The sequence below is a fragment of the Bombina bombina genome, chromosome 7 (assembly GCF_027579735.1).
Source record: "Bombina bombina isolate aBomBom1 chromosome 7, aBomBom1.pri, whole genome shotgun sequence".
In the NCBI taxonomy this organism is placed as follows: Eukaryota; Metazoa; Chordata; class Amphibia; order Anura; family Bombinatoridae; genus Bombina; species Bombina bombina.
In genome coordinates this window covers 172,198,456-172,223,767 of record NC_069505.1, presented here as the reverse complement: position 1 = coordinate 172,223,767, position 25,312 = coordinate 172,198,456, and the positions used below count along the sequence as shown (strand labels likewise).

Below are 25,312 nucleotides of genomic sequence, written 5' to 3'. Positions count from 1 at the left end.
TATAACATAATTTATGTAAGAACTTACCTGATAAATTCATTTCTTTCATATTAACAAGAGTCCATGAGCTAGTGACGTATGGGATATACATTCCTACCAGGAGGGGCAAAGTTTCCCAAACCTTAAAATGCCTATAAATACACCCCTCACCACACCCACAAATAAGTTTAACGAATAGCCAAGAAGTGGGGTGATAAGAAAAAAAAGTGCGAAGCATATAAAATAAGGAATTGGAATAATTGTGCTTTATACAAAAAAATCATAACCACCACAAAAAAGGGTGGGCCTCATGGACTCTTGTTAATATGAAAGAAATGAATTTATCAGGTAAGTTCTTACATAAATTATGTTTTCTTTCATGTAATTAACAAGAGTCCATGAGCTAGTGACGTATGGGATAATGACTACCCAAGATGTGGATCTTTCCACACAAGAGTCACTAGAGAGGGAGGGATAAAATAAAGACAGCCAATTCCTGCTGAAAATAATCCACACCCAAAATAAAGTTTAACAAAAAACATAAGCAGAAGATTCAAACTGAAACCGCTGCCTGAAGAACTTTTCTACCAAAAACTGCTTCAGAAGAAGAAAATACATCAAAATGGTAGAATTTAGTAAAAGTATGCAAAGAGGACCAAGTTGCTGCTTTGCAGATCTGGTCAACCGAAGCTTCATTCCTAAACGCCCAGGAAGTAGAAACTGACCTAGTAGAATGAGCTGTAATTCTTTGAGGCGGAATTTTACCCGACTCAACATAGGCAAGATGAATTAAAGATTTCAACCAAGATGCCAAAGAAATGGCAGAAGCTTTCTGGCCTTTCCTAGAACCGGAAAAGATAACAAATAGACTAGAAGTCTTACGGAAAGATTTCGTAGCTTCAACATAATATTTCAAAGCTCTAACAACATCCAAAGAATGCAATGATTTCTCCTTAGAATTCTTAGGATTAGGACATAATGAAGGAACCACAATTTCTCTACTAATGTTGTTGGAATTCACAACTTTAGGTAAAAATTCAAAAGAAGTTCGCAACACCGCCTTATCCTGATGAAAAATCAGAAAAGGAGACTCACACGAAAGAGCAGATAATTCAGAAACTCTTCTAGCAGAAGAGATGGCCAAAAGGAACAAAACTTTCCAAGAAAGTAATTTAATGTCCAATGAATGCATAGGTTCAAACGGAGGAGCTTGAAGAGCTCCCAAAACCAAATTCAAACTCCATGGAGGAGAAATTGACTTAATGACAGGTTTTATACGAACCAAAGCTTGTACAAAACAATGAATATCAGGAAGAATAGCAATCTTTCTGTGAAAAAGAACAGAAAGAGCGGAGATTTGTCCTTTCAAAGAACTCGCGGACAAACCCTTATCTAAACCATCCTGAAGAAACTGTAAAATTCTCGGTATTCTAAAAGAATGCCAAGAAAAATGATGAGAAAGACACCAAGAAATATAAGTCTTCCAGACTCTATAATATATCTCTCGAGATACAGATTTACGAGCCTGTAACATAGTATTAATCACGGAGTCAGAGAAACCTCTATGACCAAGAATCAAGCGTTCAATCTCCATACCTTTAAATTTAAGGATTTCAGATCCGGATGGAAAAAAGGACCTTGAGACAGAAGGTCTGGTCTTAACGGAAGAGTCCATGGTTGGCAAGATGCCATCCGGACAAGATCCGCATACCAAAACCTGTGAGGCCATGCCGGAGCTATTAGCAGAACAAACGAGCATTCCCTCAGAATCTTGGAGATTACTCTTGGAAGAAGAACTAGAGGCGGAAAGATATAGGCAGGATGATACTTCCAAGGAAGTGATAATGCATCCACTGCCTCCGCCTGAGGATCCCGGGATCTGGACAGATACCTGGGAAGTTTCTTGTTTAGATGAGAGGCCATGAGATCTATCTCTGGGAGCCCCCACATTTGAACAATCTGAAGAAATACCTCTGGGTGAAGAGACCATTCGCCCGGATGCAACGTTTGGCGACTGAGATAATCCGCTTCCCAATTGTCTACACCTGGGATATGAACCGCAGAGATTAGACAGGAGCTGGATTCCGCCCAAACCAAAATTCGAGATACTTCTTTCATAGCCAGAGGACTGTGAGTCCCTCCTTGATGATTGATGTATGCCACAGTTGTGACATTGTCTGTCTGAAAACAAATGAACGATTCTCTCTTCAGAAGAGGCCAAAACTGAAGAGCTCTGAAAACTGCACGGAGTTCCAAGATATTGATCGGTAATCTCACCTCCTGAGATTCCCAAACTCCTTGTGCCGTCAGAGATCCCCACACAGCTCCCCAACCTGTGAGACTTGCATCTGTTGAAATTACAGTCCAGGTCGGAAGAACAAAAGAAGCCCCCTGAATTAAACGATGGTGATCTGTCCACCACGTTAGAGAGTGCCGAACAATCGGTTTTAAAGATATTAATTGATATATCTTCGTGTAATCCCTGCACCATTGGTTCAGCATACAGAGCTGAAGAGGTCGCATGTGAAAACGAGCAAAGGGGATCGCGTCCGATGCAGCAGTCATAAGACCTAGAATTTCCATGCATAAGGCTACCGAAGGGAATGATTGAGACTGAAGGTTTCGACAGGCTGTAATCAATTTTAGACGTCTCTTGTCTGTTAAAGACAAAGTCATGGACACTGAATCTATCTGGAAACCCAGAAAGGTTACCCTTGTTTGAGGAATCAAAGAACTTTTTGGTAAATTGATCCTCCAACCATGATCTTGAAGAAACAACACAAGTCGATTCGTATGAGACTCTGCTAAATGTAAAGACGGAGCAAGTACCAAGATATCGTCCAAATAAGGAAATACCACAATACCCTGTTCTCTGATTACAGACAGAAGGGCACCGAGAATCTTTGTGAAAATTCTTGGAGCTGTAGCAAGGCCAAACGGTAGAGCCACAAATTGGTAATGCTTGTCTAGAAAAGAGAATCTCAGGAACTGATAATGATCTGGATGAATCGGAATATGCAGATATGCATCCTGTAAATCTATTGTGGACATATAATTCCCTTGCTGAACAAAAGGCAATATAGTCCTTACAGTTACCATCTTGAACGTTGGTATCCTTACATAACGATTCAATAATTTTAGATCCAGAACTGGTCTGAAGGAATTCTCCTTCTTTGGTACAATGAAGAGATTTGAATAAAACCCCATCCCCTGTTCCGGAACTGGAACTGGCATAATTACTCCAGCCAACTCTAGATCTGAAACACAATTCAGAAATGCTTGAGCTTTCACTGGATTTACTGGGACATGGGAAAGAAAAAATCTCTTTGCAGGAGGTCTCATCTTGAAACCAATTCTGTACCCTTCTGAAACAATGTTCTGAATCCAAAGATTGTGAACAGAATTGATCCAAATTTCTTTGAAAAAACGTAACCTGCCCCCTACCAGCTGAACTGGAATGAGGGCCGTACCTTCATGTGAACTTAGAAGCAGGCTTTGCCTTTCTAGCAGGCTTGGATTTATTCCAGACTGGAGATGGTTTCCAAACTGAAACTGCTCCTGAGGACGAAGGATCAGGCTTTTGTTCTTTGTTGAAACGAAAGGAACGAAAACGATTGTTAGCCCTGTTTTTACCTTTAGACTTTTTATCCTGTGGTAAAAAAGTTCCTTTCCCACCAGTAACAGTTGAAAATAATAGAATCCAACTGAGAACCAAATAATTTGTTTCCCTGGAAAGAAATGGAAAGTAGAGTTGATTTAGAAGCCATATCAGCATTCCAAGTCTTAAGCCATAAAGCTCTTCTGGCTAAGATAGCCAGAGACATAAATCTAACATCAACTCTAATAATATCAAAAATGGCATCACAGATGAAATTATTAGCATGCTGGAGAAGAATAATAATATCATGAGAATCACGATTTGTTACTTGTTGCGCTAGAGTTTCCAACCAAAAAGTTGAAGCTGCAGCAACATCAGCCAATGATATAGCAGGTCTAAGAAGATTACCTGAACATAGATAAGCTTTTCTTAGAAAAGATTCAATTTTTCTATCTAAAGGATCCTTAAACGAGGTACCATCTGATGTAAGAATGGTAGTACGTTTAGCAAGGGTAGAAATAGCCCCATCAACTTTAGGGATTTTGTCCCAAAATTCTAATCTGTCAGGCGGAACAGGATATAATTGCTTAAAACGTTTAGAAGGAGTAAATGAATTACCCAATCTATCCCATTCCTTAGCAATTACTGCAGAAATAGCATTAGGAACAGGAAAGACTTCTGGAATAACCGCAGGAGCTTTAAAAACCTTATCCAAACGTATAGAATTAGTATCAAGAGGACTAGAATCCTCTATTTCTAAAGCAATTAGTACTTCTTTAAGTAAAGAGCGAATAAATTCCATCTTAAATAAATATGAAGATTTATCAGCATCAATCTCTGAGACAGAATCCTCTGAACCAGAAGAGTCCAAAGAATCAGAATGATGGTGTTCATTTAAAAATTCATCTGTAGAGAGAGAAGATTTAAAAGACTTTTTACGTTTACTAGAAGGAGAAATAACAGACAAAGCCTTCTTTATGGATTCAGAAACAAAATCTCTTATGTTATCAGGAACATTCTGCACCTTAGATGTTGAGGGAACTGCAACAGGCAATGGTACATCACTAAAGGAAATATTATCTGCATTAACAAGTTTGTCATGACATTTAATACAAACAACAGCTGGAGGAATAGCTACCAAAAGTTTACAGCAGATACACTTAGCTTTGGTAGATCCAGCAGGCAGAGGTTTTCCTGTAGTATCTTCTGGCTCAGATGCAACGTGAGACATCTTGCAATATGTAAGAGAAAAAACAACATATAAAGCAAAATAGATCAAATTCCTTATAAGACAGTTTCAGGAATGGGAAAAAAATGCCAAACATCAAGCTTCTAGCAACCAGAAGCAAATGAAAAATGAGACTGAAATAATGTGGAGACAAAAGCGACGCCCATATTTTTTGGCGCCAAATAAGACGCCCACATTATTTGGCGCCTAAATGCTTTTGGCGCCAAAAATGACGCCACATCCGGAACGCCGACATCTTTGGCGCAAAATAACGTCAAAAAATGACGCAACTTCCGGCGACACGTATGACGCCGGAAACGGAAATGAATTTTTGCGCCAAAAAAGTCCGCGCCAAGAATGACGCAATAAAATGAAGCATTTTCAGCCCCCGCGAGCCTAACAGCCCACAGGGAAAAAAGTCAAATTTTTGAGGTAAGAAAAAATATGATAATTAAAGCATAATCCCAAATATGAAACTGACTGTCTGGAAATAAGGAAAGTTGAACATTCTGAGTCAAGGCAAATAAATGTTTGAATACATATATTTAGAACTTTATAAATAAAGTGCCCAACCATAGCTTAGAGTGTCACAGAAAATAAGACTTACTTACCCCAGGACACTCATCTACATGTTTGTAGAAAGCCAAACCAGTACTGAAACGAGAATCAGTAGAGGAAATGGTAAATATAAGAGTATATCGTCGATCTGAAAAAGGGAGGTAAGAGATGAATCTCTACGACCGATAACAGAGAGCCTTATGAAATAGACCCCGTAGAAGGAGATCACTGCATTCAATAGGCAATACTCTCCTCACATCCCTCTGACATTCACTGCACGCTGAGAGGAAAACCGGGCTCCAACTTGCTGCGGAGCGCATATCAACGTAGAATCTAGCACAAACTTACTTCACCACCTCCCTTGGAGGCAAAGTTTGTAAAACTGATTTGTGGGTGTGGTGAGGGGTGTATTTATAGGCATTTTAAGGTTTGGGAAACTTTGCCCCTCCTGGTAGGAATGTATATCCCATACGTCACTAGCTCATGGACTCTTGTTAATTACATGAAAGAAATATATATATATATATATATATATATATATCTTTCAAAGAAGGCAAGTAACATTTGGCTATTGAAAAGCATCAAGATCTTTTTTTTTTTTTTTTTTTTTTTTTTTTTTTAAAGTTTACACTTGACTGATATGTGTTATTCAATAGCAATACAACAGAAATATCTAGTAATTACAAGGTGTTCAGTATCCCTTCACAAACAGTGGGCTGAAGTTTCAAATACAAACATAAGCCTAAAGGAGTCATTTTCAATATATTTAATACTCTGCAGCTGGTATAACAAGCATTGGAAACACATTAAGGAGAAACAATTTTACAGTACACTGCAAAACCAAAGTAAAAAAAGTACATTTATGCTTACCTAATAAAATAATTTCTTCTATGATACGATGAGTCCACGGATTCATCCTTTACTTGTGGGATATTATCCTCCTGCTAACAGGAAGTGGCAAAGAGCACAACAGCAGAGCTGTCTATATAGCTCCTCCCTTAGCTCCACCCCCCAGTCATTCGACCGAAGGTACAGGAAGAAAAAGAAGAAACTAAAAGGTGCAGAGGTGACTGAAGTTTTGAATCAAAAAAATATACTCTGTCTAAAATTGACAGGGCGGGTCGTGGACTCGTCGTATCGTAGAAGAAATTAATTTATCAGGTAAGCATAAATTTACTTTTCTTCTATAAGATACGACGAGTCCACGGATTCATCCTTTACTTGTGAGATACAATACCAAAGCTACAGGACACGGATGAACGTGAGGGACAAGACAGATGGCTAAACAGAAGGCACCACTGCTTGAAGAACTTTTCTCCCAAAAATAGCCTCCGAAGAAGCAAAAGTATCAAATTTGTAAAATTTGGAAAAAGTATGAAGTGAAGACCAATTCGCAGCCTTACAAATCTGTTCAACAGAAGCATCATTTTTAAAAGCCCATGTGGAAGCCACCACTCTAGTAGAATGAGCTGTAATTCTTTCAGGAGGCTGCTGTCCAGCAGTCTCGTATGCCAAACGGAAGATGCTTTTCAGCCAAAAAGAAAAAGAGGTAGCCGTAGCTTTTTGACCTCTACGTTTTCCAGAATAGACAACAAACAGAGAAGATGTTTGAGGGAAATCTTTGGTCGCTTGCAAGTAAAACTTCAAGGCACGAACCACGTCCAAATTGTGCAAAAGACGCTCCTTCTTAGAGGAAGAATTAGGACACAGGGAAGGAACAACAATTTCCTGATTAATATTCTTATTAGTAACACCCTTAGGAAGGAATCCAGGTTTGGTACGCAAAACCACCTTATCAGCATGAAAAACAAGAAAAGGCGAGTCGCATTGCAATGCAGATAGTTCAGAAACTCTTCGAGCCGAAGAGATAGCAACTAAAAACAGAACTTTCCAAGATAGAAGCTTAATATCTATGGAATGCATAGGTTCAAACGGAACCCCTTGAAGAACTTTAAGAACTAAATTCAAACTCCATGGCGGAGCAACAGGTTTAAACACAGGCTTGATTCTAACTAAAGCCTGACAGAACGACTGAACGTCTGGAACATCTGCCAGACGCTTGTGCAGTAAAATTGACAAAGCAGATATCTGGCCCTTTAAGGAACTAGCTGATAACCCCTTCTCCAATCCTTCTTGGAGAAAGGACAAAATCCTAGGAATCCTGATCTTACTCCATGAGTAGCCTTTGGATTCGCACCAATAAAGATATTTACGCCATATCTTATGATAAATTTTCCTAGTGACAGGCTTTCGAGCCTGAATCAAGGTATCTATGACCGACTCCGAGAAGCCCCGATTGGATAAAATTAAGCGTTCAATCTCCAGGCAGTCAGCCGCAGAGAAACTAGATTTGGATGTTGGAACGGACCCTGAATGAGAAGGTCCTGTCTCAGTGGCAGAGTCCACGGTGGCAGAGATGAGATGTCCACCAGATCTGCATACCAAGTCCTGCGTGGCCATGCAGGTGCCATCAAAATCACTGAAGCTCTCTCCTGTTTGATTCTGGCGATCAGACGAGGAAGGAGAGGAAATGGTGGAAACACATAAGCCAGGTTGAACGACCAAGGTACTGCTAGAGCATCTATCAGTACTGCTTGAGGATCCCTTGATCTGGACCCGTAACAAGGAAGTTTGGCATTCTGACGTGATGCCATCGGATCCAATTCTGGTGTGCCCCATTGATTAATCAATTGTGCAAACACCTCCGGATGAAGTTCCCACTCCCCCGGATGAAAAGTCTGACGACTTAGAAAATCCGCTTCCCAGTTCTCCACTCCTGGGATATAGATTGCTGATAGATGGCAAGAGTGAGCCTCTGCCCATCGAATTATTTTGGAAACCTCTATCAATCGCTAGAGAACTCTTTGTTCCCCCCTGATGATTGATATATGCTACAGTCGTGATATTGTCCGACTGGAATCTTATGAATCTGGCCAAAGCCAGCTGAGGCCACGCCTGAAGCAGATTGAATATCGCTCTCAGTTCTAGAATATTTATCGGGAAAAGAGCCTCCTCCTGAGTCCACATACCCTGTGTTTTCAGGGAATTCCAGACTGCACTCCAGCTCAATAGGCTGGCGTCCGTCTTCACTATGACCCATGCTGGCCTGCGGAAACACATTCCCTGGGACAGATGATCCTGTGACAACCACCAAAGAAGAGTCTCTGGTCTCTTGATCCAGATTTATCTGAGGAGATAAATTTGCATAATCCCCATTCCACTGATTAAGCATGCATAGTTGCAGTGGTCTGAGATGCAAGCGAGCAAACTGAACTATGTCCATTGCTGCTACCATTAGTCCGATTACCTCCATACACTGAGCCACAGACGGCCGCGGAATGGAATGAAGAGTTTGGCAGATGGTTAAAATCTTTGATTTCCTGACCTCCGTCAGAAAATTTTTCATGTCTACCGAATCTATCAGAGTTCCCAGGAATGGAACTCTTGTGAGAGGGAAAAGTGAACTCTTTTTTTACGTTCACCTTCCACCCGTGAGATCTTAGAAAAGCCAACACGATGTCCGTGTGAGATTTGGCTAGTTGGTAAGTTGACGCCTGAATTAAGATATTGTCTAGATAAGGCGCCACTGCTATGCCCCGCGGCCTTAGAACCGCCAGAAGAGACCCTAGCACCTTTGTGAAAATTCTGGGAGCTGTGGCCAACCCGAAGGGAAGAGCCACAAACTGGTAATGCTTGTCCAGAAAAGCGAGCCTGAGGAACTGGTGATGATCTTTGTGGATAGGGATGTGCAGATACGCATCCTTTAAAACCACGGTGGTCATATATTGACCCTCCTGGATCATTGGTAAAATAGTCCGAATGGTCTCCATCTTGAAGGATTGAGATCTAAAATTGGTCTGAATGTTCCCTCTTTTTTGGGAACCACAAACAGATTGGAGTAAAACCCCTGCCCCTGTTCTGTTTTTGGAACTGGGCAGATTACTCCCATGATATGTATGTCTTCTACACAGCGTAAGAACGCCTCTCTTTTTGTCTGATTTACAGACAATCGAGAAAGATGGAATCTCCCCCTTGGAGGAGAATCCTTGAAATCTAGAAGATACCTCTGGATCACGATTTCTAAAGCCCAGGAGTCCTGAACGTCTCTTGCCCAAGCCTGAGCAAAGAGAGAAAGTCTGCCCCCTACTAGATCCGGTCCAGAATTGGGGGCTGCCCCTTCATGCTGTCTTGGTGGCAGCAGCGGGCTTCTTGACCTGTTTACCCTTGTTCCAAGTTTGGTTAGGTCTCCAGACTGACTTGGATTGCGCAAAATTCCCCTCCTGCTTTGCAGCAGGGGAAGAGGTAGAGGGACCACCTTTGAAGTTTCGAAAGGAACGAAAATGATTTCCTCATCTTATTTGTCTTAACCTGAGGAAGAACCATGGCCTTTTCCTCCAGTGATGTCTGAAATTATATCTTTCAGTTCAGGCCCGAATAGGGTCTTACCCTTGAAAGGGATGGCTAAAAGCTTAGATTTTGATGATACATCAGCAGACCAGGACTTAAGCGATAACGCTCTACGCGCTAAAATGGCAAAACCTAAATTCTTTGCCGCTAATTTAGCCAGTTGAAAAGCGGCATCTGTAATGAAAGAATTAGCTAGCTTAAGAGCCCTAATTCTATCCAGAATATCATCTAATGGGGTCTCAACCTGAAGAGCCTCCTCTAAAGCCTCAAACCAAAATGCAGCTGCAGTAGTTAAAGGAACAATGCACGCTATAGGTTGCAGAAGAAAACGCTGATGAATAAATATTTTCTTTAGAAGACACTCTAATTTTTTATCCATAGGATCTTTGAAAGCACAACTGTCCTCAATAGGTATAGTTGTACGCTTAGCCAGGTTAGAAATAGCTCCCTCAACCTTAGGGACCGTCTGCCACAAATCCCGAATGGTGTCTGATATGGGAAACATTTTCTTAAAAGTAGGAGAGGGAGAAAAGGGAATACCTGGTCTATCCCACTCCTTTGTAACAATGTCCGAAATCCTCTTAGGGACAGGAAAAACATTAGTGTAAGTAGGAACCTCTAGATATCTATCCATTTTACACAATTTCTCTGGTGGAACTACAATAGGGTCACAATCATCCAGAGTCGCTAAAACCTCCCTAAGCAACAGGCGGAGGTGCTCTAGCTTAAATTTAAAAGCCGTCATATCTAAATCTGTCTGAGGGAACATCTTTCCTGAATCAGAAATCTCTCCCTCAGACAGCAAATCCCTCACCCCCAACTCAGAACATTGTGAGGGTACATCGGAGATGGCTAATAAAGCGTCAGAGGGCTCAGCATTTAATCTCACACCAAACCTACTGCGCTTCCGCTGCAACCCAGGCAGCTTAGATAATACCTTCGTGAGGGTAGTATTCATAACTGCGGCCATATCTTGCAGGGTGAAAGAATTAAGACGCACTAGAAGTACTTGGCGTTGCTTGTGTGGGCGTTAATGGTTGTGACACTTGGGGAGAATTAGATGGCATAACCTGATACCCTTCTGACTGAGAATCATCCTATAACATACTTTTATCAGCTAAAATATGTTCTTTGCAATTAATTGCCTATTCAGTGCATGGGGACACATTTTAAGTTTGGGTTCCACAATGGCTTCCAAACACATTGAACATTGGCTTTCCTCAATGTCAGACATGTTAAACAGGCTAGTAATGACACAAACAGGCTTGAAAACACTTTAGTGAAAAAATAAAAATCTTTAAAAACGGTACTGCGCCTTTAAGAGAAAAAAAGCATACACGTTCTGCAAAACAGCTTAAAAATAAGCAAATCGTTTCAATTTTTTGCATGAATATTCAAAATATGCAGCTAAGATTGTCCCACAAGGAAAGGAACAGTTAACCCTTTACAGTGAAAAAAAACGGATAAATTATAAGGCCTAAATCCGGAAAAAACACCCCCTGCGAAAAACAGTGTTAAAGCTTCGATTTGGCCCAACACATCCACAAGGGCCCACCGGAGTTGGAGCTCTCTGCTTGCTCTGCAAATACAAGTGTGTAACTGAGGCGAGAAAATAGGCTCCGCCCATCTCACTCGATGTTTTGCAGCCCAAATGAACCGCACCAGAGCGGTCTGAAACTAGCCATGTGGGTTCTTTAACCCAAAAAAGAAGCCAAGTGTACCCTCCAATAAAGCCTCAAAAACGTTACTACCAAAAACGTTATCAGCACTCCAAGTTCAATAAACGTTTGCCCACAAACATTCAAACTCAGTGTCAACCATTTTTTATGAGCCCCTATATGCAAGCTTAGTAATACCCCTCTTCTCTTAGGATTACTGCTTACCCTTACCCTCATGGGGATACTGTCAGCCATTCTGAAATACCACAGTCTCTCCAGAAAAAATTACATACCTCACTGCTTTATAGCATGGAGATATTTTCACACTGAAGTTTCTTGTACTCCTCAGCCATTCTGTGGCAACTGCACTGGATCTTAGTGACAAATGCTAAGATCATCAGCCTCCAGGCAGAAGTCTTCATCCATCTGCTGCCTGAGAGTAAATAGTACACACCGGTACAATTTAAAATAAAAAATTCTTGCTTGAAGAAAATAAAAACTAACATTTTATCACCTCTTTCACTTTACCCTTCCTAGTACTTAGAGCAGGCAAAGAGAATGACTGGGGGGTGAAGCTAAGGGACGAGCTATATAGACAGCTCTGCTGTGGTGCTCTTTGCCACTTCCTGTTAGCAGGAGGATAATATCCCACAAGTAAAGGATGAATCCGTGGACTCGTCGTATCCTATAGAAGAAAACTATTTTACATATATAAGAGCACAAAGGACATATTATTGAAAATATTTTGCAGGCAAAATTACTTAAAATGGACAAGAAACCAACATTTTTCCTTCATGATTCAGAATTTGAAATATGGTTAAAAATTGTGTGCTCTATTTTCAGATTCTGAGAGTGCTGCCTATGCATAAGAGGTGTTCCCAATGTATTCTGCCCAGGGGAAGTGTGTGTGTGTGTGTGTGTATATATTTATATATATATATATATATATATATATATATATATATATATATATATATATATATATATATATATATATATATATATATATATAAAATTTATTTATTATATCACCATATGTATATCCGTCTAAGCTACATATTGTTACAACGCATATAATCTGGCCAATAGTTTTCCCTTTCTCTCAAAATCGTAGCTCTTTCCTGTCTTTAATACCAGCCCCTAAGGCAGAACATGCTGTGATCCGAGATGTCTTCGCAAGTAATGAAACGTCTGTAGAAAACACAGGACACATTCAGGAACGGTTAGTGCTTTCGCTTTACATCGCTGCTCTCTTCAAATAGTGCTGTGCTCTGGCGGCATGGTGTAGCACACCTTGAAGAATATGGAGCAGCACTGCAAGGCCAGAGTGAAGAGCTTTTTAAAGAGAACAGTCAAATCTCTGCTGATTTGCAGAGCTGCTCAGTATTTGATTGATGACTGGCTCTCAGGGATTTTTTTTTAACCCGTACCCTAGCCTTTCCCAGTATGCAAACCTGTAACTCCTGAATGTAAGGCTTTCTTGTGAGCAATGCAATTTTTTACAACTACATATTTACCTTAAAATTATGTAATGTTAGATCAAGAGCAAAGGAAACAAAAATGTTTTCAAGAGACATTTTAAAACCTTACCAAAAATTAAATGTATGCTTACCTGATAAATGTATTTATTTCTGGATATGGTGAGTCCACGGCTTGAATAATTACTGATGGGAATATAAGGAGGTAAAGAGCACCACAGTTAAACTGCTAAGTATCACTCCCTTACCTACTACCCCCAGACATTCGACCAAAGGGAAATGGAGAGAGAGTAACACAAGGTGTAGAGGTGCCTGAGGTTATAGTCAAAAGAACAGAAAGATGCTTAGGAGCGCCAAATGATTGCAAGGCAAAGGTATTGTTTAATAAAACATTGGTAAAACATTAATTTAAAATAAAATGTACAAATATAAATTCTTAACAATTAATACAACATGGATCCATGTAAAAACAAACTGAATAGAATGGCACTAATATGCTACAATGATAAATAAAAAATAACACTAATGTGTTACAATGGTGGCAATTACCAGTGACAGTTACATCCGGATAAATGGAAATACAAATATATAAATATATAGTCAATTGCAAATGTCCAAAGAAAAAAAGTTAAAATGTCCAAAAAAGTATATGAAAGTTCATCAAATGGGTAATTCTGTGATATTTGATACGTGGAAAGTGAAAAATATCTTGAAAAATAAGTAACTAAGAAAAATATGTCAAACACGTGAAAAACTGTGAAAAAGGAAAAAACAAAAATGGCAGTGAACAAACTCCAATAAAACTCAAAAAATAAGTAGGTTATAATCCAATGAAAACAAAGTTAATTTAGTGTGATAATCCGATAATACTAGTGAAAGATAAAATAAGATAAGGTCCTGAATATAATTCTTCAATTAATACCTCGGGTACATCAAATGAAAATCAATTAAGTGGTATTGGAATCCGGATTTTAACCAAGGATCCTCACAAAGTTATTCCTGGTAACCTAAAAGTGAAAATTCACGTATGAATACAGTAGCACTGAGATCACCTTCTTGGATCTGAAAATAGAGATCAAGAATGGACAGTTAGAGACTTCCACATTTTTAAAAAACTGTGGATTGCAATAATTACATCCAGTGACAGTTGTCACCACATTAACTGGAAGCGTAACATACCAAAGGGGCAACTTCTTAGACTTAAGAAGAATTGTTCAGACCCCAAAAAATGGGAAGAACAAGCCCTAACCTTGAAAGCGAGGTTTCTAGAAAGAGGATATGAGGAGACCAGTCTTGAAACTGACATCCAAGAAGTGAGAAGTAGAGACAGAAAAGAACTCCTAACGTATAAGGCCAAAATAAATAAGAACTTATGTGAAGGTGACAAACTAATAGTCCCTTTTATCACAGAATACAGCGAGAACAGACGCATAATCGAAAAAATCATAGAGAAGCATTGGCAATTACTCAAAGACGATGAGATCATAGGAGAAAAATTGAGCAGCAAGCCAAGATTCCTCTATCGCAAAACTGACAATTTGAAACATATACTATCTCCTAGTGTCCCTCGTGGGAAACACCTAAGGGTTAAAGATGTCTTTGGGAGGAATGTCAAAGGCTTTTTTCCCTGCACCACATGTAAAGCATGTGAAAGGGGGATTAAAATAAAAAATTTCACCTCCCACAACTCAGGAACAAAATACGAGATCAAAGATCTAATTAGGCGGAGCAGCAAAGGAGTCATATACGTTATTCAATGTAGCTGTGGGCTACAATATGTGGGCCAAACTTCGAGATGTTTGAGAGATAGGATCCGTGAGCATCTGCTCCAGATCAAACACAATAACACTGAAACCCCACTTTACAAACACTTTGCTACACAGCACCATGGTAAACAAAAAGATTTCAGTTACTTTGGTATTCAAATAATAACATCTAATTGGAGAGGTGGAGATTTTGAAAATAAATTGCTGACTTCTGAATCCAAATGGATTTTTGACCTTGACTGTTTATACCCTAGAGGACTGAATAACAAGGAGGATTTAGCACATTTGTTACACCTCAAATGAACACCAAAGACATTCTATCCCTATTCTTACTAAGGTCTTATATATATTTTAAATCTACAGAGTATGCATCTAACACTTCATTACCCTAGTGACATTTGTATCCATTGATAGGTAGCATGTATTTTCATACTAGCTAGGCTAGAATAGATTCAATAGTCACATTGATAGTGATTTAGGATTCTGTATTACTTATTGATTTTATTTATCTCCTTTTCTTCCAGTTCTATGTTGGTTTCTATTGGAATGTCACTATGTCCTATGATAGTCGCTTTGTTTATGTGCTTAGTTACATTAGTATGTATTTATACATACATGTTTTTATTGAATAAGTGGATGTCTTCCATATCCTTTTCCATTTAATCACTCATATTTCCCTTTTTTTATATATATAATTTGTCCCACAGGTTGACTTATTTGCCCAAACGTGATATTATTAATGTGGTCGTCTCACATATTCTTTTTTAATAATAATATCTTATTCTTTTTTAATAATAATATCTTACACTTTTCTAATGTTTATCGGAATGATTTCTTATGTTTATTTAACTTATCAAAGGATCATCCATCTAGTTTATATCCTTATTTATATAACCTCTGTGTTGGTACTTAACAATCCTGAAATATTGCCCAGTACTATTAGGATGGTTAGCTCTTTCACATACACCGTTAGACAGAAACCAGAAGTGGGAACTTTGACATCTCCGATAGCGTGTTACGACGCAGGAGGTAGGAAGACGTCACTTCCAGTTTTTCGATCTGACGTAAATATGTATACGCTACTCCAAGATCTAGTAAGTCACTTCCGGCTCTTGATTTGGCGAAAATATGTATATGCCACTACGAGATCTAGTAAGATAGTACTAGAAGGGGTTTGTATATGTCTAAACTGGAAGGCGTAGATGTGAGAGACATCTCCTGTCATAAGACAGCCGCAATATTTTGCTTCCGGTGGCATATTAACAAAGGTCGAGACCGACACATATCGAAACCATTGACTAAAAGGATGTGATGTATGTAAGATACTTTCTTTTGTCCCCCAATAAGTTCCAACAATATTGGGCCCATACCGGATGTTATTATATTAACCCTTCCGGTGCCACTTAACAGGCAGTTAGGATAGATACGTTTATATACACAAAACTGCCATTAATATAAGAGACTACTAGTTAGAAAGATCTCTGAGTTCTGCATACACACTTATATATATTTCTAAGGAGAGAATATGTTTATACATTAAGAGATATTTTAGTTCCGGTTTCCATGAACCACTTCCGGTTCAGATTTCACAAGATTTGGCTCCAAAACAACTACCAGTTGATTGGCCACATTTCGGTATTTAAGAAGCAAACACACCATACCATATCATAGTCTTGAGAAAGGCCCACATAAGGGGTGGCATCTAATGGTGAGCTTCATTTCAGTTATTTATTATTTATTTTAAACCTTATTGCGCTATGTTATTGTTTTTTCACTTTTAGGTTACCAGGAATAACTTTGTGAGGATTCTTGGTTAAAATCCGGATTCCAATACCACTTAATTGATTTTCATTTGAGGTACCCGAGGTATTAATTGAATTATATTCAGGACCTTATCTTATTTTATCTTTCACTAGTATTATCGGATTATCACACTAAATTAACTGTTTTCATTGGATTATCACCTCCTTATTTTTTGAGTTTTATTGGAGTTTTTTCACTGCCATTTTTGCCTTTTCCTTTTTCACTGTTTTTCACTGTTTTTCACGTGTTTGACATATTTTTCTTAGTTACTTATTTTTCAAGATATTTTTCACTTTCCACGTATCAAATATCACAGGATTACCCATTTGATGAACTTTCATATACCTTTTTGGACATTTTAACTTTTTTTCTTTGGACATTTGCAATTGACTATATATTTATATATTTTTATTTCCATTTATCCGGATGTAACTGTCACTGGTAATTGCCACCACTGTAACACAGTGTTCTTTTTTATTTATCATTGTAGCATATTAGTGCCATTCTATTCAGTTTGTTTTTATATGGATCCATGTTGTATTAATTGTTAAGAATTTATATTATTTGTACATTTTATTTTAAATTAATGTTTTACCAATGTTTTATTAAATAATACCTTTGCCTTGCCATCATTTGGCACTCCTAAGCATCTCTTTCTGTTCTACTACCTATCTTAGGGTCTGCTGGGGACCTTATTTTGCTTTTAGGAGCCATAGGCTATTTTTTTATCTTAGCGCTGGTAGATATATCTCTTTCCATAGTTCTGTTATAGTCAAAAGAACAACAGTCTTAAAATAAAGGGTGGGGCCGTGGACTCACCATATCAGGAAATACATTTATCAGGTAAGCATAAATTTTGTTTTTCTTTCCCAAGATATGGTGAGTCCACGGCTTGAGTAATTACTGTTGGGAACCAATACCCAAGCAGGCAGAGGGACAAGACAGGCAGTCCTAAACAGAAGGCACCACCGCTTGAAGAACCTTCCTCCCCAAAAGAAGCCTCAGGCGAGGCAAAAGTATCAAATTAGAAAATTTAAAAATAGAAAAAGTATGTAGAGAAGACCAAATTGCAGCCTTGCAAATTTGTTCCAAAGAAGCCTCATTTTTGAAAGCCTAAGAAGAGGAAACGGCTCTTGTGGAATGAGCCGTAATTCTCTCAAGAGGCTGCTGTCCAGCAGTCTCATAAGCCAAAAGAATTATACTTCGTAACCAAAAAGAAAGAGTAGTAGCAGTAGCTTTCTGATCTTTACGTTTCCCAGAGAATCAGACATAGAGGGCAGAGGACTGGCTAAAATCCTTTGTCACCTGTAAATAGAAATTAATAGCACGTACAACATCCAAATTGTGTAACAAACGTTCATTGGAAGAAGAAGAAGAAGGATTAGGACACAGAGAGGGAACAACAATTTCCCGATTGATATTTCTATTAGAAACAACCCTAGGAAGGAAACCTAACTTACTTCGAAGAACCGCCTTATCGGCATGAAAAATAAGATAAGGGGAATCACACTGCAGAGCTGAGAGTTCCGATACTCTTCGAGCAGAAGAGATAGCAAGAAACAAAATCTTCCAACATAAATTAATGTCTATGGAATGCAATAACAAACTAAGCTAGCTGTAAAATTTTAAGAACAAGGTTAAGGCTCCAAGAGGAGCAACAGACTTAAAGACAGGCCATGTTTATGTAGTAAAACAGAAATCTGACCCTTCAGGGTATGGACAATCCCTTTTCCAGGCCTTCCCGAAGAAAAGATAAAATTCTAGCAATTCTAATGCTACTCTAAGAGTAGCCCTTGGATTCACACCAATAGAGATATTTACGCCATATATTATGGTAAATCTTTCTAGTAACAGGCTTGCAAGCCTGAATCAAGGTCTCAATGACCGACTCAGAAAAACCACGCTTAGACAGAATTAAGCGTTCAATCTCCAAGCAGTCCGCTTCAGAGAAATGAGATTTGGATGAAAGAAGGGACCCTGAATCAGGAAGCCCTTCCACAGAGGTAGTCTCCAAGGTGGGGGAGATGACATCTCCACTAGGTCTGCAACCCAGATCCTGCGAGGCCATGCAGGGGCTATTAGAATCACCAATGCCCTCTCCTGCTTGATACGAGCAATGACTCATGGAAGGAGAGCAAACTGAGGAAACAGGTATGCCAACCTGAAAACCCAAGGATCCGCTAGAGCATCTATCAGAACGGCCGGTGGATCTCTTGACCTTGAACCGTTCCTTGGAAGTGGTTCCCACTCCCTGGGATGAAAAGCCTGTCTGCTCAGAAAATCCGCTTCCCAGTTGTCTACTCCTGGAATGTGGATGGCAGATAGACAGCAATTGTGGGTCTCTGCCCACTGAAGAATCAGAGTAACCTCCTTCATGGCTAAGGAAGTCCGAGTTCCTCCCTGGTGACTGATGTAAGCCACAGAGGTTATGTTGTCTCACTGGAACCTGATAAACTGGGCTGAGGACAACTGAGGCCAAGTCAATAGAGCATTGTAAATAGCCCTCAACTCCAAGATATTGATGAGAAGAGCAGACTCCTCCCAAGTCCAAAGGCCCTGAGCTTTTAATGAGTTCCAGACTGCTCCCCAGCCCAGCAGGCTGGCGTCCATGGTCACGATCACCCAGGAAGGTCTCAGAAAGCATGTGCCCTGAGACGGATGTTCCTGAGAAATCCACCACTGGAGAGAGTCCCTTGACGACTGATAACTCTATTCTCTGAGATAGATCTGCATGGTCGCCATTCCATTGTCTGAGCATGCACAACTGGAGAGCTCTCAAAAGGAATCGAGCAAAAGGAATGATGTCCATGGAGGCCACCATCAGACCAATTACCTCCATACATTGAGTCACTGAAGGATGAGCAGTAACCTGAAGAGAGAGGCAAGAGGAAATGATTTTGTTTTTCCTGACCTCTGTCAGAAAAATCTTCATCAATAGAGATGATTATTATTTATTATGGTCCCTAAGAACACTACTCTTGTAGCAGGGGAAAGGGAGCTTTTTTTCCAGATTCACATTCCATCCGTGGGAACAAAGACAAGAAAACAATATCCCTGTGTGAGATTTTGCTTGTTGAAAAGATTAACCAATATGTCATCCAGGTAGGGTGCCACAGCAATTCCACGAGAATGGATCACTGCCAAAAAAGCCCCCAGAACCTTTGAAAAAATTCTGGGAGCCGTGGCTAGACCAAATGGAAGGGCCACAAACTGGAAATGTTTGTCCAGAAAGGCAAATCTCAGGAATCTGTGATGGTTCCTGTGATTAGGAACATGAAGATACGCATCCTTTAGGTCTATGGTTGTCATGAACTGACCCTCTAGTACTAAACGAAGAATGGAGCGTATAGTCTCCACCTTGAAGGATGAAACCATAAGAAACTTGTTTAGACACTTCAAGTCTAGAATGGGACTGAAAGTTCCCTCTTTTTTGGGAAGCACAAATAGTTTGGAGTAGAACCCGAGACCCTGTTCCTGCACTGGAACTATCACTCCCAGGGACGGAAGATGTTGTATACATTTCAAGAACGCCTCTCTCTATCTGGTCTGCAGATAATCTTGAGAGATGGAATCTGCCTCTGGGAGGAAAAGTCTTGAATTCCAATTTGTAACCCTGTGAGACTATGTCCACAGTCCAGGGATCTGGGACATCTCACATCTAGGCTTGAGAGAACTGAGAAAGTCTGCCCCCCACATGATCCGATCTCGGATCGGGGACAAACCCTTCATGCGGATTTTGAATCAGTTGCGGGTTTCTTTGATTGTTTCCCCTTGTTCCAAGACTGACTGGGTTTCCAAGAAGACTTGGATTGTTCCTGCTTAGAAGAAGAAAGGGAAGGCTTTCCTCTGAAGTTACGAAAGGAACGAAAATTACTCCGACGTCCTTTAGGCCTATTCTTATCTTGAAGTAGAAAAAACCCTTTTCCACCTGTAATATCAGAGATAATTTCTGCCAAACAAGGTTTTGCACTTGTAAGGAATCGCCAGAAGCTTGACTTTAGAGGAAACTTCTGCAGGCCAGGATTTCAAACATTACGCCCTGCAGGCTAGGACAGTGAAACTAGAAGTTTTAGCTCCTATTCTAGCAACCTGTAAAATGGCATCCACAATACAGGAATTGGCCAATTTAAGAGCTTTAATCCAATCTTGAATTTCATCCAAGGAAGTCTCTACTTGGAGAATCAGACAAGGCGTCGAACCAATAAGATGCCGCACTAGTCACGGTGGCAATACACACCGCAGGTTGCCATTGGAGACCTTGATGAACATAAATCTTTTTCAAATAAGCCTCCAGCTTCTTGTCCATCAGATCCTTAAAAGAGCAGCTATCCTCAATAGGAATAGTGGTTCTCAGCCAGAGTGGAACTGGCCCCTTCAACTTTGGGTACAGTATACCAAGGGTCTTTAATGGAGTCCTCGACAGGAAACATTTTCTTAAAAATGGGAGATGGGGAAAAAGACACCCCTGGTTTCTCCCATTCCTGTGAGATAATCTCCCTCGCTGAGAAAAGTTAAGAAAAAACATTTCATAAACAAACTTCTAAAATACATCTCAGGCAACCCCACACCTCAATTACTGAGGTGCCTTACCGCTACCAATTAAGACTGGATCACCCAGAAATGAAGAAAAAAAACTACTTTTTCCTCAGAAACGTTATGAAGTAAAGCCGGTCATGTGACAGCAACTGCCATGCTCAAATTATTACTGGGACACAGAGGCGCACCACTTCCTGGTACACCGAGTACCAGAAATATCCGTTTTTTCAAACTTGACAGTTTAAAATGTTTATTTTAAAAGCAAAGGGTGAAATGAATAAACTGCAGAAATAGAAAATTCAGCCTTACTTTCAGTTTAAACTTGTATTGTTTTATCAAGTAAATGTGTCCGAAAATAAAGCCTTATAAAAACCATTTTAGACTCCAAAGGGGAGTGCGCTCCGGTTCCCAACTTAAGACAGTCAACTGATGTAATAAAAATACATCATTTATAACAAACGGTTAAAAGCATAACAGAAGTGATACTCCAAATAAGAACAAACACAGTGGACCACACTTACCTGTGTTTGTTCTTATTTGGAGTATCACTTCTGTTATGCTTTTAACCGTTTGTAATAAATGATGGATTTTTATTACATCAGCTGACTGTCTTATGTTGGGAACCGGAGCGCACTCCCCTTTGGATTCTGTTTCTGTAGGCACACCTGTTGCAGCACGGAACGCCAAGCACTTGCAGGTATTGCACACCCACTCTCCACAGTGCCGCTTACAGCTGGTATTACGTGAGCGCTTTTTCCTTTCGATATCTGTGTGTAAAAAACATTTTACCCTTTCTTTTTTAAAAGAGTTTAAATGTTAGTCTCACACATGCTACAGTGCCTGCTTCATGCCCCAGTGTAACCCATACAACAGGATTATCTATGTCCCAATAAAAAAGCAGTGTTTTGTTAAGTGCATGGTCTCCCCAACTGGAAGAAAAAGCACTTACCTGCTCCGCTGTCTGGCATGTAGATTACAAGGTATGAGAAGACACAGTTCCTCACAGAGACCTTTGAAAAAGAAAGAACAGAGTAGCCAACTCAGGCATTCTAAACTAGGGAAGCAACTGTTAGGAAAACACAGTAAGTACCTCTTTACAAGTTCCTAACTGCTTTAAAGCCACCACTACCCAACTGCAAGGAATGACGTGGAATACGGCTATACCCAAAAATTTGCTTGTAGATTAAATCTAAATTTTTCTTCAGACACCTAAACTTCACCTCATCCAAGCACCGAAGGAAAAGAGAATGACTAGGGGGTTGTGTGTAAGGGAGTGATTCTTAGCAGTTTAACTGTGGTGCTCTTTGCCTCCTCCTGCTGGCCAGGAGAGATATTTCCAACAGTAATTACTCAAGCTGTGGACTCACCCATATCTTAGGAAATAAATAAAATGTTAACTTTTTTAACCAGCTTTGGGTTTCTCACTGAAATTGACATACCGCTTGTACATAACACAAATGGTTGTAAAAGCTTCTCTGGGATCCCCTTTGTTCAGAAATAGCAGACATGCATGGCTTTGCCTTTTGTTTTTGGTAATTAGAAAGCCGCTAACTGCCGCTGCACACCACACTTCTGAAATTCCCGTCAATGAAGGGGTTAATTAGTTAGCTGAAAAGGGTAATAGTATTGTAGTGTAGGTATTACCCTCCCACCAACACCTCTCACCTCCCTGATTCCCCTCTCACACACACACACAATGCTTTCCACCATCTTAGATATTGGCTGACAGTCTGCCAGCGTTACGTTTTAAGGCATTAAAAAAATATAAAAAATTAGTATTTTCTCAATTGTAGGGATCCCCCCTACAACTCCTACCTCCCTGATCCCTCCCAAACTGCTCTCTAACCCTCCTTCCTCCTAATGGTCACTGCCATTTTAGGTACTGGTAGCTCTCTGGCAGTACACAGTTTACATTAATTAATTTTTTTAATTTAAAAAAAAAAAAAAAATCTAAATGTAGGCACCCCCCCCCTTTCCCTCCGGACGATCGTGGGTAGGACCACCCTCTCATTGGTTTCTTTGAAGCAGTTTTATACCCATCTCTCACTCTATCCTAATCTTTATCTTTATGTAGGGAATCCTCCCTTACCCTTTAAGAGGGAGCAGAGGGGCCACTTTTTTCCTTTAAATGTTTAATTGGCAATGAACAACATTATATTAAATTACATATTTCCCAATCTTATCTGCTTTCCAAAACGTCAACAAAAAAAAAAGTATGCTTAATATTTAACTTCTTGCAAAATAAAGTTATTTTCCTAATGCTTCTTTCTCCATTCCACATGTACAGTAAATTCACAAAACGCCTAGTTTTGCCATTATAATTACAGTAACTGGATCAGACTGGCTTTAAGTAAATCCATAAGCCACAAAAATCACACATAAAAAAATGGAAATTCTCATCGCAAAGGAATGAACCATACATGCAACAATATATTTTCTTTCCATTCAATTTTAATTCTACTGGAACTATTAAAAAAAAAAGAAACTATTTCCTGGTATATTTTTAATACATCTAGCTATGATTAAAAACACATTTCTCTTCTCAGAGGCATCCCTTGAGGCGTTCATCAGTTATAGTTAAAAAGCACATCTATGTCTTAAGGCATGAAAAAAAAAAATCTTTACAACACTTTATTTTAAAGATAGATAAATATAAAGATAGATAAATAAATATAGATAAATAAATATAGATATTCAGAGGGGCTGATGAACAAAAACTTGTCGGCATGGAGAGAAATCAAACAAAATCTTTGGGAACTTTTCTTGAGCATTTTTTTGTAATTTAGGTGTCTCTCCTTCATATACGGAACACTGCATAGTGAGGTATACATCTTGCAAGGTAAAATTTGCCTTTATACAATTCTTTGAGGGACCTTACAGTATTGAGACTTCTTTGGTCATGCGGCCAGAGCGGAGAGCTTTCGGTCATGCGGCCAGAGCGGAGAGCTTTCGGTCATGCGGCCAGAGCGGAGAGCTTTCGGTCATGCGGCCAGAGCGGAGAGCTTTCGGTCATGCGGCCAGAGCGGAGAGCTTTCGGTCATGCGGCCAGAGCGGAGAGCTTTCGGTCATGCGGCCAGAGCGGAGAGCTTTCGGTCATGCGGCCAGAGCGGAGAGCTTTCGGTCATGCGGCCAGAGCGGAGAGCTTTCGGTCATGCGGCCAGAGCGGAGAGCTTTCGGTCATGCGGCCAGAGCGGAGAGCTTTCGGTCATGCGGCCAGAGCGGAGAGCTTTCGGTCATGCGGCCAGAGCGGAGAGCTTTCGGTCATGCGGCCAGAGCGGAGAGCTTTCGGTCATGCGGCCAGAGCGGAGCGCTTTCGGTCATGCGGCCAGAGCGGAGCGCTTTCGGTCATGCGGCCAGAGCGGAGCGCTTTCGGTCATGCGGCCAGAGCGGAGAGCTTTCGGTCATGCGGCCAGAGCGGAGCGCTTTCGGTCATGCGGCCAGAGCGGAGCGCTTTCGGTCATGCGGCCAGAGCGGAGCGCTTTCGGTCATGCGGCCAGAGCGGAGCGCTTTCGGTCATGCGGCCAGAGCGGAGCGCTTTCGGTCTTGCGGCCAGAGCGGAGCGCTTTTGGTCATGCGGCCAGAGTGGAGAACTTTTGATCATGTGTCCAGAGCAGAGAGCTTTTGATCATGTGTCCAGAGCAGAGAGCTTTTGATCATGTGTCCAGAGCGGAGAGCTTTTGATTATTGGGCACAGAGAGAGAGGTGGGGAGGAGAGAGCAATATAAGGTGGCATTTACAGAAGCAAAAATGATGAAAATTAAAGAGTCATTAAACACATTACACCATTGTAACTTTTGGTTAAAAATTGCATTTGTCCCACATTACCAAAAAGCTATTTGTGTAACCTAGGTTTTCTTCTAAATGCTGCATATTGCTCTGCTTTTAGCAAACACCTTGAGATTATAATAGAACATGTTTAATTATGTGTAGCAAAAGAAATAATTTGAAGTTATTTTGCCCCTTTTCATGTAATTTAGTACTGAAAATTTTGGATTTTCTAATTCTCAGAACTTGAAATGCACTCTGCCGACTTCTCAAAGGGACAGTGTACTGCAAAATGTTCTCCTCCTCTTTAATGTGTTCCCAATTATTTATTTTACTTGCAGGAGTATATTAAATTGATTACAAAATAACGTCTTTAGCTTTATTTATTTCCTCATCTATACTGAACATTTCAATACATAAAGGGACAGTACAGTACACTGTAAAATTGTTTTTCCCTTAAATGTGTTTCCAATTACTGTAGAGTTGTGGGTCGAAGGGATTAGGCCTCAAATGTTTATTTTCAGTTGATGTCTCTA

General features: G+C 40.1%; 1 protein-coding gene across 1 annotated transcript in view; it reads right to left on the bottom strand.

Moving 5' to 3' along the window:
• QSER1 (glutamine and serine rich 1) overlaps window positions 1-25,312 on the bottom strand; it is a 368,580-nt gene that overhangs the window by 236,567 nt on the left and 106,701 nt on the right. The window lies entirely within an intron of this gene.